Raw genomic sequence first — 14293 nt, 5'->3', positions numbered from 1 at the left:
AGTGCACTTTGTATTTCTTTCTAATGGCACTTGACAGGACTCACATGACTCATCCTCCATTTCAGGTAACAGTAGAAGCTGTAAGAACCTTGCCTGCCCAAAGATTACTTTTAAAGAACAACATATTTTCTTCTGCTGTACATTAGAGGATGTATTCTTTCACTGGGAAATTAACTGATCATTTAATGCAGCATTTCTGTGTCTTTTTCTCTGGTGATGTAGATAGACACCTATAGGGATGCTAAATATTATACAATTTATTGTTCTAAAACACTGTTTACATTTGAAATATTAGACTGTTATGTGTGTTCAACCAATGGAAAGATTCCCTGTGTTCGGTTTATTTATATTGATGTGTGTGGCTAGTTTATTATTAGGAATTGTTGCAGGAAAAGTACATTTAGCCAGGATTTGCAATGAGTTCAGGTCTACTGTCATTTTTGTTATTTTTCTTTCTTCCTTCCATCTACTTCCCTTGAGCCAGGAACCTAAGCTTCCTGTGATGTGGTTTTTTACATATTCTCTAGGGAGATTTGATTTCAAGAACACAACCTATCCTGGTTCTCAGTTTAATGCATATTTTTAAACCTCAGTGCATCTTTTGAAAATCAAAATTTCAGTTTTACATAGCTTTCAGTTTTCTTACTGCACTCTCAGCAAATCCAACCTTATTTTAAGTAACATAATAAATGTATAAAATAACTGCCCTGTTTTATTCACTAGTAATTTAAAGGGACTTTCTGGAACATATCTATTAAATAATTTAATTTAGTAATTACTGGCTATGTATCCCCATGAGAACAGTTTGTTCCATAAATATTAATTAGGGTGGTGTTGGTTGTGCTCTATGGTTTCATGCATACAGTACGTGTGTATAAACCAAACAGTCTAGTCTGATGGAAGATGGAAGCTATGTGAAAAGCAATTAAGCATTAAATACAAGGTTAGACTTAGATCAAAGATTGCAGTGATTGTTGTGTTATCATCCAGAGAAAAATAATGATTAGATAGCTGCTCTTTAAAGAGGTCAATGAGGTTACAATAAAACCTCATTATCTCAAGATTAACTGTTTCAATCCCCCTCACTGTTTTCAGGGACTCTAGTTAAGATGACTATTTTATGTAGAGTTCAATGGGTTCCCATAACTGCAGCTGCTTGTGAGAATCTGCAGAAGTACAGTAAAAATTGTTGAGTAGCTAATAGAAAGAGACTGGATAAGTACAGCATATTACATTTTATTGGAATGCCAATAATGAGGAGAATAAAATGCCCTGGGGGTTCAATTGAAGGCTATTTAAATATTACTAGCTTTGGCTTTAGGCTTGGGAAATACTCTACATGTATACTATACCAGATATATAAGCAGCACAGAATATTGGGTTTACTAAAATACAGGCATTTGATTGCAGGTAGTTCGTAGAAGTAATTGTGGCATACATTTAAAAGTATTGATTAAACATACTTTAAAATATGGGATCAGAATGTTTTGTTTAAACATGGTGGAACAGACAGAGGAGTTGATTTATTTGTTAATTATTTGATTTATTTGTTAATCTCTGAGACCTGTAAAGTATATGATGGCTGACGTATTTATTTGTGAAGAAAATCAATTGATTATTTATATACAGTATTTTAGAGGAATTCCCTGGACTGGAAGTAAAATATTTTAGAGACACTCAAAGATCCACAGCATGTCATCAAGGTGGAAGACAGTAGAATAGCTACCCTACTGTATTTGTTTTTCTGATGCGAAAGTGTTACTGTACACTCTGATTCAGGAAGAGGATTATAAAGCTTACAGAATGATTACGTGAAGGATGCATTGTCAGTTTTGGATCAATTTGTTTTATGTCCCAAAGTCTCATGGTTTAACAAACAGATTTGTTTAAAGCTAAATCAAATGAAGGGGATTGGAGATCGGAGGGTGATGCAAAGTGAGGTGTAGGAAATTTGAAAAAATGTAAAGATAAATATAGAGATCTCTATGATGGATATATATATATATATATATATATATATATATATATATATATATATATATATATATATATATATATATATATATATGTCAGGGTTAGGGTTTTTACTATTGTTACAGATCAAATTAAATATTCTCATTTTCAGAGAAGCTTGCTACATAAAGACATGACAAGACATGTTACAGAAGAGAAAACAAGCAGTCCCATATTCTTTGATCATGTAAGTAAAGTATTCCTGTGTTTGTAGAAGAGCCCATACCGTTTTTGTTTTTTTTTGTTTGTTTTTTTTTTGTTGTTTTTTTTAATATAAATAGCAAATGCCATAATGATTTTTCACTTGACCATCAACTGGTGAATATATAATAAACACATATGAGTGTTTATTAGAAAAAAGATCGAAGGGACTTTGTAAAGCTGGTGGAGAGAATGCTAGCATACTGGAATGTGCTTCACGGTTAATGTAAGGGTGCATGCAGTTGTAACTAAAACAGGAAGCGAATTTGTTTGAGATAAACAACACTTCCATTTTCTGCTTTAGCTAGAGGCCAGTGTTCTACTTATTCATTCCAGGTTAGGTTGAAGTTCACACAAGTTAGCTTTAACATACTGTAGATCTGGATTAGATTTACTAGCATTGTGAAACACTCTTACACAATTTTACAGTTGTGTCAGACAGAAAATAGCATTCACCTATGGTTGGAACTAGGGTCTTTCATTATTGATTTTTTTATTTTTTATTATTGAAACTGGTGAATTACAATACTGTATATTAAAGCAAGTATTTATATTAATTGTATGACGTGAGTCTCCTTAATTAATCATTGCTGTTTTACTGTATAATTAACATGAATCTGTTAATGTGTTCTTTTTTTATTTTGTTATCAAAATAATTATAACCTATGATAATGATAAATGATGGGTAGTTCATTCTTCCCTGTAAATAGGAGGTACATTCTATTACTGTGAACATTCTTCTTATCTATAAGCTTAGAACTCATGAATGAGGTCAAGGAATTAAAGCACTTTTGCAAGTGGATGCAGGGTGTGGTCGTTATTAATATTAATATTGCAGATAATATTACACTGTATGTGCTGTGATGGAGCATCAGCGACCCAGCGCTCACTTCGGGCTAGGACAGAGATTGTTTCTAAAATGTACAGGTGGCAATACAATGTGCATGTATTTATGTCACAGCTGCATTATACATATCACATATATGTGAAACCATACCCTATGCCAGATGTATTTTGTCTTTTCTTATTTGGAAAGGACTAACAGTTTTTTAACGGCATCTTTAATTTCATAATACACACCTGCTGAAATCAGAAACTGGAGATTTAGGAATTCCGTACAAAAAAATTATTTAATATATATTATATAGATATATAATTATTATATATATATGAGTATATATAAATATATATAATATAAATTTTATATATATATATAAATAGCTAAGGGCTTTGCCCGAAACATCCGAAAAATAAAATAATTTTTTCATCTTCTAAACCTATAAGATATATATATATATGATTATATATATATATATATATATATATATATATATATATATTATTATATATATTAAAGCTGGTTGTTTCGACAACAACAAAAAAAGGTTTTTTGTTTTTTTTTTGTTTGTTTGTTTTGTTTTTTTTGTAATGCTGTGATTTTAAAGTTGCTGTATAGTCTTAGCAGAAAATTAAGTTAATTTCTTTCATTTGTTTAGGGTCTTTTGACCTTTTGATGGATAGTGTCCAGGATAAGAAAACTGTATAAAAAAAAACAATGACCTGAATTACGGCCATTTTTAGTGTATTTTTTTCGTACACAGAGGCACACTTGGTGAGGTAACTGATTCGATGTATTTTTGTTCGTATGCAGGTGTTCGCTTGGTGAGGTAACTGATTCGATGTATTTTTGTTCGTATGCAGGTGTTCGCTTGGTGAGGTAACTGATTCGATGTATTTTTGTTCGTATGCAGGTGTTCGCTTGGTGAGGTAACTGATTCGATGTATTTTTGTTCGTATGCAGGTGTTCGCTTGGTGAGGTAACTGATTCGATGTATTTTTGTTCGTATGCAGGTGTTCGCTTGGTGAGGTATCTGATTCGATGTATTTTTGTTCGTATGCAGGTGTTCGCTTGGTGAGGTAACTGATTCGATGTATTTTTGTTCGTATGCAGGTGTTCGCTTGGTGAGGTAACTGATTCGATGTATTTTTGTTCGTATGCAGGTGTTCGCTTGGTGAGGTAACTGATTCGATGTATTTTTGTTCGTATGCAGGTGTTCGCTTGGTGAGGTAACTGATTCGATGTATTTTTGTTCGTATGCAGGTGTTCGCTTGGTGAGGTAACTGATTCGATGTATTTTTGTTCGTATGCAGGTGTTCGCTTGGTGAGGTAACTGATTCGATGTATTTTTGTTCGCAGGTGTTCGCTTGGTGAGGTAACTGATTCGATGTATTTTTGTTCGTATGCAGGTGTTCGCTTGGTGAGGTAACTGATTCGATGTATTTTTGTTCGTATGCAGGTGTTCGCTTGGTGAGGTAACTGATTCGATGTATTTTTGTTCATATGCAGGTGTTCGCTTGGTGAGGTAGCTGATTAGATTTTTTTTTTTTTAGGATTCAGATGCACGCTTGGTGAGGTAGCTGATTTGATGTATTTTTTTCTTTCAATGAGCAGTAACTAAAATCAAAATGAGGCTTTTACTAATGAGCAATCCATTCTAAACAAGCTTAAGGAAACAACAGGTAATAAATTATTTTTTTTACACTGTATGAGTAATGAGGACAACTAATATATTACCCGTGTACAGAGGATAACAGGATCTGCAAAATACATCAGTGATCTATCTGTACTGATCTGTATTTATATTTACTGGGTAAAGAAAACAACAACAACAACATAGAATTCAACTGAGCAGGATTGTTTCGATGTTGCTCTAACCAAAGTTAGATGCATAAAATCGAATAAGCTGAAGCTGCTTTTAGAAACCAATCACCCATATCCAGCAACTTAACACAAAAATAAGTATGTCAGTTATGGCTTGGGCAAATTTATTTAATAGATGTTGTTTGTTTTCTTTAATGGTGAAAGCTTCTGACATGACAGGATTAAAAGGAAACTGTTATTAAGTCTTTTCTCTAGAAAAGCACTCAAGCAGAGATTGCATCTGCTATTATGTGCCATGAGAGTGGGCTTTTTGTGTTGCTGCCTGTCATTTACTTGCTAAGGGATGGGGTTGAACAAGAGCACTGATGGTAAAAATAACTTTTACGTCTGCAGTTCAGCAGCTGCTAAAAATCCAGAGGGAATGTATTGACAACAGCAGATTAAAACAAGTAACAGAGTGCACACCAGTACCTGGAAGATGAGCAATATAAGTCATGGAAAAGTCAATTAACAAAATAAGAGAAGCTAAGATGCTGCTAATGTTTGCGTGCTGCCCTCACTAACCCTTAAACAGGTAACTTACAGGTCAGCTGAGCTCCAGCACAGGACAGTACATCCTGTTTTTGGAAACAGAGGTTTAGTTCTCTAGTAGGACGGTAATAGACAGATTCTAGAGTTGAGGAACATCAACCAAAGGGCCTGTTATACACTGTAGCAACATCCGTGTGTTTACCTAGACAGTGCAGAGGACAGCCAGTGTAAAAGTTAAAAACCTTTACAATCTTCCAGGTTCATACCAAAAACATGAACCCATAAGTACCAAATTAATTATTATTTGAAAAAATCAGAACACAAGCTGTGTTTATGTAATTTGATGTTATATTTAGACTTGATATTTGCGGTTTACAGAATTAAAGTAAGTTATCATGACCGTATGTAATTAAAGAGACCATTTAAATAACAGTAAATGCTCCAAAAAGTACAAAGTAGCCTGTCCTCAAATGTGGACAATGGCACTTAATGGGTTAAGGGGACTATAACTATTCTAAAATAATCATACAATGGAGAAATAACAAGCATGTAAAACCCAGAGCAATACGGAGGTAGCTTTTTTGCATTCCCCAAAGAAGTAAAAGCTTGTATAAATAAGATATGTTTTCTGGTACAATGTAAATGTTACATTTAAAGAAGCCATTGATTTACAGCTGTAACTGAGGTGATACTGAATGTTTGAGTATCATCAGAAAAGATCACGAAAACATGATGCCTACTCAATAAAACTGCATATTCTGTAGAATTAAAATAACATTGGCCTCGAAACACAAGTACTGGTGATGTCTAGTGCAAGTTAAGTCCATAGGGCCCCAAATTCCAACAGACATTTAATGTAACATGAATAAAATCTAATGCAATGAAGGCAGGTTCTTGAGTGAGTCAGGATTCTTCAGTGGAGTGGTCCATAATGGGGAGCAGTCTGCAACTCAAAACCTCAGCAAAATAAAAATGTTGAGGAAAAAGATTGAATTACCCTTCTGTCCAGGTGAGAGGCGGGCTACGGATGATGGCACAAGTACACTCGTGGGGCAGAGTCTGTCCTGTAAAATGACATGTAGAAATCCATCATATACCAGCAATGTCAGCACATACTAGTGGAAACATTTAACATGAGATTAAAGCCAAGGACTACAACTAAACATAAAAAGTGCTGGTTGTTGTTTTAACTTTTGAATTGAGAATGTATGCTCTATGCGCAGAATGACATCATTACACCGAGTAAGAAGGGTTGGAATTCTAACCCTTTAAGGGGATTGGTTGATTACTCATGTGTGATTTAGAATAGAATAACATAAAGTGGTTACGTTTTCATTTTGCAAGATTTACTGTGTGCTCTATATACAAAGTGACTTCCAGAAAAATCCTGCTCATATGTAATATGTAAATGCATTAGGCACAGCATCTGTTTTCTGATTGTTATGTGGACCAGTTCTCCCATGTGCACTATTTCCCTTCCTTTATATTTGTCGAATAGGCCGTTGCCACAGCTTAACAGTTGTTGAACTTTTTTTTATCATATTTTCCAAGGTGGCAAACTTTGGCCTAGACAACAACTGTCCTTGTATTGTGATGTGGCTAATAAGTGCAAACTCAATACAAATTAGGAAAAATGTTAGTTACGCCATCTAACTTGGCAGGAGGCCATTAACATCTGTATCGGATAAGTATTGTGGTGAGGCATACGCCAATAGCAGTTTTATTGAATGGCTTTAAAAAATCCTTATAGTTCTGGAAATCTTTTCATTATCAACATTAATGAGTTTTTGCCTCTGATGAAAACAAGAAACATAAGGAAACACAAGAATGTTACCAGCTGGTGAAGTGAATTTTTGAATTTTTACTGAAGGCGGTTGAAAAGTGTGTTTCATGGTGCCCTGGGGGCAACTAAGAGAAAGCCTGAAAATAACTAATGATATTTCAGGGGTTTTCTTAACACATTACTGATACATTACTAACAGCATAGCTACAGATAACTATGTTGAATAAAGCCGGTTGCCCCCTCTTGTAAGTACTTTGCTCTGCAGACAGGCTTTGGGTGTAACTGTTCAACACAACTCCCATCACTTCTCTTGCCAGTTTGGACAGTCCTGGTACAGAGAAGCAGCCTGTATGCAGTTGCCACTGCCTTTTAAGAATGCCACACTGCAAGCTTAGCGATGAGCCTAACTTTATTCTCAATCAGTTTATTGCAAATTAAAGTTGAACAAGCATTTTCTCCTATAATTAAATTAAAAAGTATGTGATAAACCTGCCCACTATACAATGCACAACCTTTTTTTTTTTTTTTATCAGAATGGAGAAACACAACCACTAGGCCTGGCAACTAAACAACAAAGTAAGTTTGGCATGGTACATTTGCCATGCTTTGTCACACTTCTCTGTACAAATAATCAGGTAGGGTTTTTTCATTCAAAGACAAAATATGTTACATGAAAACAATACAGATTTTAGATTAATGAAGGAGCTACTACTGTATATTAAAAAAAAAAAAAAAGGGGGTTGAGGTTGTAAGAAGTTGGAAGAAACTTCCTGCAAAATGATGGTTTCTTAAAAACTGTAAGTCTTCTGCTATTGTCGCCTCGGCAGATCTGTGGAAATCAGGTTCAAGGTTTTGTTTGGCAGTTTTCCAACAGTGCAACTCAAAAGAAGGGTAGGTATGAAATAACAGGAAAGCGCTGGTGTTTTTAACTAAACACAGATTCACATATAGGTAAATTTTTTTGGTCAGATTAGAAACACAACAGCAAGCCCTAGCCACTAGACAGGCAGGTAGGGATACCATACTGAATCTGGTAATATTTCCACTCACTGTGTGTTTTAGTTTTCATTACCGCGCTTGTCATACCACATTTCTCTGGGGTGTTTTTCTCTAGATGATCATGCTTTTACTGAGCGATGCCTTGCTATAATGTATCATTTTCTTTTACAGACAGGCTGTCTTCAGACATTGTCTTTTAAAAAATAGCAACCAGAGAAAACCACAGATGTTGGCAAGTTTGTTGTCCAAGAGGTTGGTGGTAATATCTGAGTTATTGTGACTTCTGGTCTTAAGGGAGAAATGTTTTACGAGAACATATGTGTTGATTCAGCTGGTGTCTGTATACCATGGCTTCCACTGTAGATTTTTGTCTGTGCTTGTAATACCAGGCTTAGGATAATAACTTTTATATTTATTTTCTTCACAGACCACCCTATTAAATGCCAAATGCTTATATTACCAGTACTCTGTATATAGCTTATGACAGGGTTGTTAAGATGTTCACATCTTAAAAAGGCGTGAACGCTTTTTAAAATAAGTGTTAACATTAAATGGAGACGGCAGAAACTGACATTTTTTTATGGAATACAAAATAGTTTTATATCACATTAAAGCATCAGAGAGAACCTTCTTTACCCAGTTCAGAGCGTTGAATCCAGCTTGTGTTGTTCTGTGAATTCTTAATTGCTAATTGCTTGCAGGTTCTTCAGGAGTGCAAGAGCCTCATTAGGGAAGAATGTACTTAACAAGGAGCCTTTTTTCATTAACCTTTTGCTGTGTTCTGTTATGTCTGTTTATCCACTGTTTCTTCACTTTAAAATATAGATTACACCCTTTAATAAAAAATAAAGATTAAGTCCTTAGGCAAATGTGAAATCTACTTCAAAAGTTTTATGCATTTTTTTAACATGGTGAAACCCAGCAACATTCCCTAGATTTTTTTTTTTTTTTTGCCTAACTCTCTATATCCCACAATGCTTTGCATGCAGTGAGCCGGAAGTCTCCATTGAAAATCAGCGGAGTCGAGTAACTTGTTAAATAGACTCTTTTGAAATGCCCTTCTAATAAACTGCAATATTATTGACTGAAGCATTTTTGAGTGAGGCTGGATTTTCATTGGTTAAAATATTAGTGTGTGCTCCCATTGGCTAGAAAGGTTAAAGGGTTTTCAGCACAGTGCAAGATTGACCGTTGGAGGTTTGTCTCTTTGTTGGGAAGTTTGTTGGTTGATTGGAAATTTGCAAGTCCGTACAGCCTTTCGTATTATTGAATTGACAAATTAATTAATGAATTATTAGACTAATTGACAAATACATTTATGAATTACTGTATGAATTTACGAATTTATGGATGAATTGCTGGACAAATTTACCAATTCATGAATTTATTTATCATGAATTGACAAATTTATGGCTGGATAGTTTTGGCATTAGTCTTTAACTTACTACTAGGAAAATCAGGGCACAGGAAAAGACTTGAGGATTTTAAGGAAATTGATAGAGAAACATCCTTAATAAAGTACTGTGAATGTTCCAATGAATATTCCTAATGTTGTAAATCAGAGCAGATAATGTGCCCAGCATGTTAGCACCAATGACCATGGTTAATCAGCATGAGACCACACCAGCTAGAGCTGTTGGCAGACAACTTCCTTCACCCATCACAGTAGAACCAAGCTTGACGACAGCAACAGGATTGTGTCGTGCAGCTGTTGAAGGAAGGCTGGCATCGAATGTCTGGAGGTCATCCATGAAACACTTTTAAAGGCCATCGCTCCCGGGGATGTAACAAACTAATCTGTGGTTAAATTATGTCAGGACACAGTATGCAGAAACTAGCATAAAAAATAAAAAAAGACATTAAACCAAATAATGGAAGTAGTAAAAACAGATAATAATAATAATAATAATAATAATAATAATAATAATAATAATAATAATAATAATAATAACAAGGTACATGTGTTAAACTCAGTTATTAGAACAGAAATTACCTGAGTTATCTTTATATGTTCTTGCTGTTAACTATTCACATCTTTGATACAGATGGTTCAACTGTGAAGGAAGCCTGGCAGTTAGCCACAGAAAACAATCATTGATCTTTATTACTGTGGCTATGGCCGTATAGTTCCTCAGCTTTCTCCACTCCACTGACTTCTGTATTGCTTCTAAACTCAGAATCCATTATGTTAAATTCAATGAAAATCATTTGCCTTTCTGCATTGCTGAGTGTAAGGTTGTGACAGCAAGTTTCATCTGTAAAGTTTTAACGAGAGAAATCAAAACTTGTATGCAAAGGTTATTCATTTTATTAGATAAACGCATGATGTGAGTAACCATTCATCTTGAAAACGTGTGACCATTCTAACATTATCATACAACACTGCTCTATTCCCCAGTCCCCCAAACTGACCTTTAAAAACAATGAAAATATAATCTACTCTTTAATAAAGACAGGATGCAATTTCTGTATATCATTGACAGCTGGACCACATTGCATGAAATTATAGTTATGAAACTCTTCAGACAGATTGAGACTTGATACCAACCTGTTTCACACTAATGTATAACCCCCAATTCTACAGCAGATAAGAATACATTGTGACCCTTTTCCCACTGGCCATATCCTTTATTTCCAGCAAGGTGCCACTCAAGAACACAGCTACAAACACGCATTTTAATGTGAAATTAAAAACAGTGTTCCTTTTGTATTTAGGTTCCAAGAAATAAAGCAAAATAATAAACAAAGCCCTTTGGTAGCCCTGATGGAGCTTGCTTTTTTGGATTAAACAAGGAACACCCGTTCGAGACAGTCTCTATTATCATGTGTTATGAATAGACAAATTGTCAGAGCTACCAATGGGATTACTTCCTTATTTAGCAATGCAATATTTCTGGCAATCCTGCTAACAGTTAGACGGTAAAAAAAAGCACAGTAGTATAGCTTTGTTCCCACCCTTAAGTCACATTTTAATGAGCTAAAACACTCCCATGAGATGTGGGAGAATGGGGCTTGTGTATGTCTCTTTGGAGCCAGCTATGGAGGGCCTTTGTTTCTACACTGCCCTTTCCCACCACTTGCCAGGAGAAGGAGGGGGTGGCGAGGGTCGGTTATGCGTACATCATACCATACAGCTGGAAAAGTATTTCATTTCAACAACACGTTCCCATGGATTTCATTTTATTTTTCATAAGTAATAGAAATTCAATTAACACATGCAGTATGTTTCCCAGTTGATCTCAATTCAATTTTCTGAAAGTTGTCATGGTCAGTTGCACAGCTGCATGAAACTTGAGGATGTGAAAACAATGAAGCTTTCAGTTATTTGCAATGTCTTGGCTCCATACTTCTGGTTACCGCTCATGAGGTCCATCTAGTATATGATTATGGGCTGATCTATGCATGCAGGAAATTCTGATTAGTGTGCCAATGAAAGCAAATGGGTTTTTTATTTGTTTTTTTTTGTGATCCATTCTCCCCTACTACTGGAGATTATGACATGATTACTGTACTTGAGAGAATCAGAATTCACAGAATCGAAATTCTTTAAGACAACTACCAGATGCTGCAACGCAAATGAAATGCCATTTAGAGTTCATCTGAGTTCATCATTCAAAGACAGAAAGTAAATTTACTATTCCTGTATTAAAAAAAAATGTAACTAGCTAAGTCCCCATCATTTTAAAATAATGACACATGGCCTTTACCCTTTTGCTAGTGCCCTGTAGGTCTACAACTATGGTCAAAAGTTTTGCATCACCTATAATTTTAGGATTAAAACATCATTTAAAAAAAATAAAAAATAAAAAAAACATATATGAACATCATTTAGATCTGTAATTTAACATCATGTAAACAAAGAAACGACAAAATAATATTGGAAAAGTCAACCAGGAGCCATAATAATAGTACAGTATTTCATGTTAGAATTCAAAATGTCAAATTTTTAAACATTGTCAGTTTTCCGTGAAGTGTACGGAAAACTGCAAAGCGGTATGTAATTCAATAGGTTAGCATAACTTTATGAAACAAAAGAAGTAAAATCTATAGGGTGATGCAAAATGATTGGCCATAGCTGTACACCTTGCTTCCAGTAAGATTAGTAAGGAAGCAAACAGGCAATGTTCAACATTAGCCCCCTGGCCGTGTTTTAAAGGAAAATGTTCAGCAATGCCCATGAGACAGGTATTTACAGCAAGAAATCTGCAAACAATGTGCTTCCCAATTAGGGACCACACAATGCAAACGGGACTGACACATTGGAACAGTAAACCTGCATTAGTATACTATAAAGTATTTGGAAATGTATTTTTGAAATTGTGTGTGAATATCACTACTGATTTGCAATTCTACAGCTGATTAATCAATGTTCAGATCTGATAATGAATAGTTTTGAACACTGTCATAGTCAGATTCTGGGCCACAAAACTGACAGATAAGTGCCAAGAAAAAAATGTAACCACTCCTCCGGCTATAAAAATTCAAACTGTTTTCAGTTTCTTAACACATATTTGAATGAATTCCCACAGGTGTGCAATTCCATTTTCACCAAGATGTTGAGAACATTTTTAAGAAAACAAATCATTCACACAAAACACTATCATTGTGAAATAGCCTCCAGACTGTTATACCTGCTCAACAAACACAGCACTGATCGTCAGTTCTTCAAAGTAGATACTGTGTTTTGTTTTTTGTTTTTTTTTCCACACCCACAATTGATGTTTGAATAATCGAATTGTTTCTTCCTATATGAACTACAATAGACCCCAGCAGTCGAGATAAAGAAGAGCTTGTTTCCCAATAACACTGCTTCTTGGCATCCCACTATTATTGAAAGACTTGAGCAGAAATGTCTTTGGCAGAGAGCGAACCACACTGAATTCTTCAAACTTTTATGGGTTTTTTTTGTGGTGTTTGTCAGCTGGCTAAAGACTATAGAAGTATATTTCATGCATAGGTACAAAGCAACTTGTTTTGGGTTTGACTTATTTTAACCAATCTGGATTTAGATACACTTTGTAAATGTATGTATTTATTTATTATTTATTTGTGTTTGTTTCAATCATAAGATAATTGCAACACTTAAAGCACCTCTGTGACATCTGCAGAAAAGTGCTCCAGTGTAACCATTAACCTTTCCCCTGCAACATCCCTAGCAGATGTAAGAAATACGACATTTCCATAAATATTATGAAGAAAAAATATTATATCTAAAATTATAATTTCAATACCACTTTACAAAAATATTTTCAAATTACAAGACGAACAAGTTCTTTCTCCCATTAATATGAGAGCCAAGTTAAAGTTAGGGGCACTTGTCCAAAAATATTTCGTCTTCAAAATTGTATAAAAGATGATGTCAAGGGAGTTCATTCCTTACTGTTGTGGGGTCGTTTCCCAGGAAGATCGAGTTATTATAAATAGAGGTGTACATCTGTGTAAACAAAATATGATTCACAGATAGAAAATGTGAAAATGTGAAAGTATGTTTTATCCAGCAATGAACAAGCTTGGGTCAGTCTTCTTTAGAGAGTGTGTTCATGTATGCCTTTGGCTATAATAGATGAACGACTGTATACATTTGGCAGGTCAGAAATCTGTTTTAAAACTTAATCTTTCTGGTTGAACTCCTCTCAGAGGCAGTCTGTGAGTATGAAGCACTGGGCGTCAAATGTACAAGAGAAACATTTCTTTCTTTCTTGAATATTTCTTGAGTTTACCCAGCTGGAATCCCTGCCTGGAGCTATTATGGTCACACACAATATGAACAGTTGATTGATATTCCTGGCTAACTGTCTACATAACCTCAAACTGCAGCAGTCTTTTTCAGGAAATAAACCACATATGCTTCCATATATGCCAATGTGCAAATGATTGAACTATCAGTTTAAGTCTTAAATGGAAGGGAAATGTGATTTTAATCTGCAATTGTACTAACTGGATTGGTCATGCTTGAAAAGTGCTTTTGAATTCTTGGTGTCCAAGTTAGCTATGAAGCTGAGGATGGACCCAAAATACTGTTTATAGAACACCAGAGAAAGTCGGTTTATGTGTTTGTGTGTTGTGTTATACTTTAAAGCCCTAAACAGATACTTTGTCAGATC

Source organism: Polyodon spathula, chromosome 10 (genome assembly GCF_017654505.1).
Source record: "Polyodon spathula isolate WHYD16114869_AA chromosome 10, ASM1765450v1, whole genome shotgun sequence".
Taxonomy (NCBI): domain Eukaryota; kingdom Metazoa; phylum Chordata; class Actinopteri; order Acipenseriformes; family Polyodontidae; genus Polyodon; species Polyodon spathula.
Note: the sequence above shows the minus strand (reverse complement) of the source record.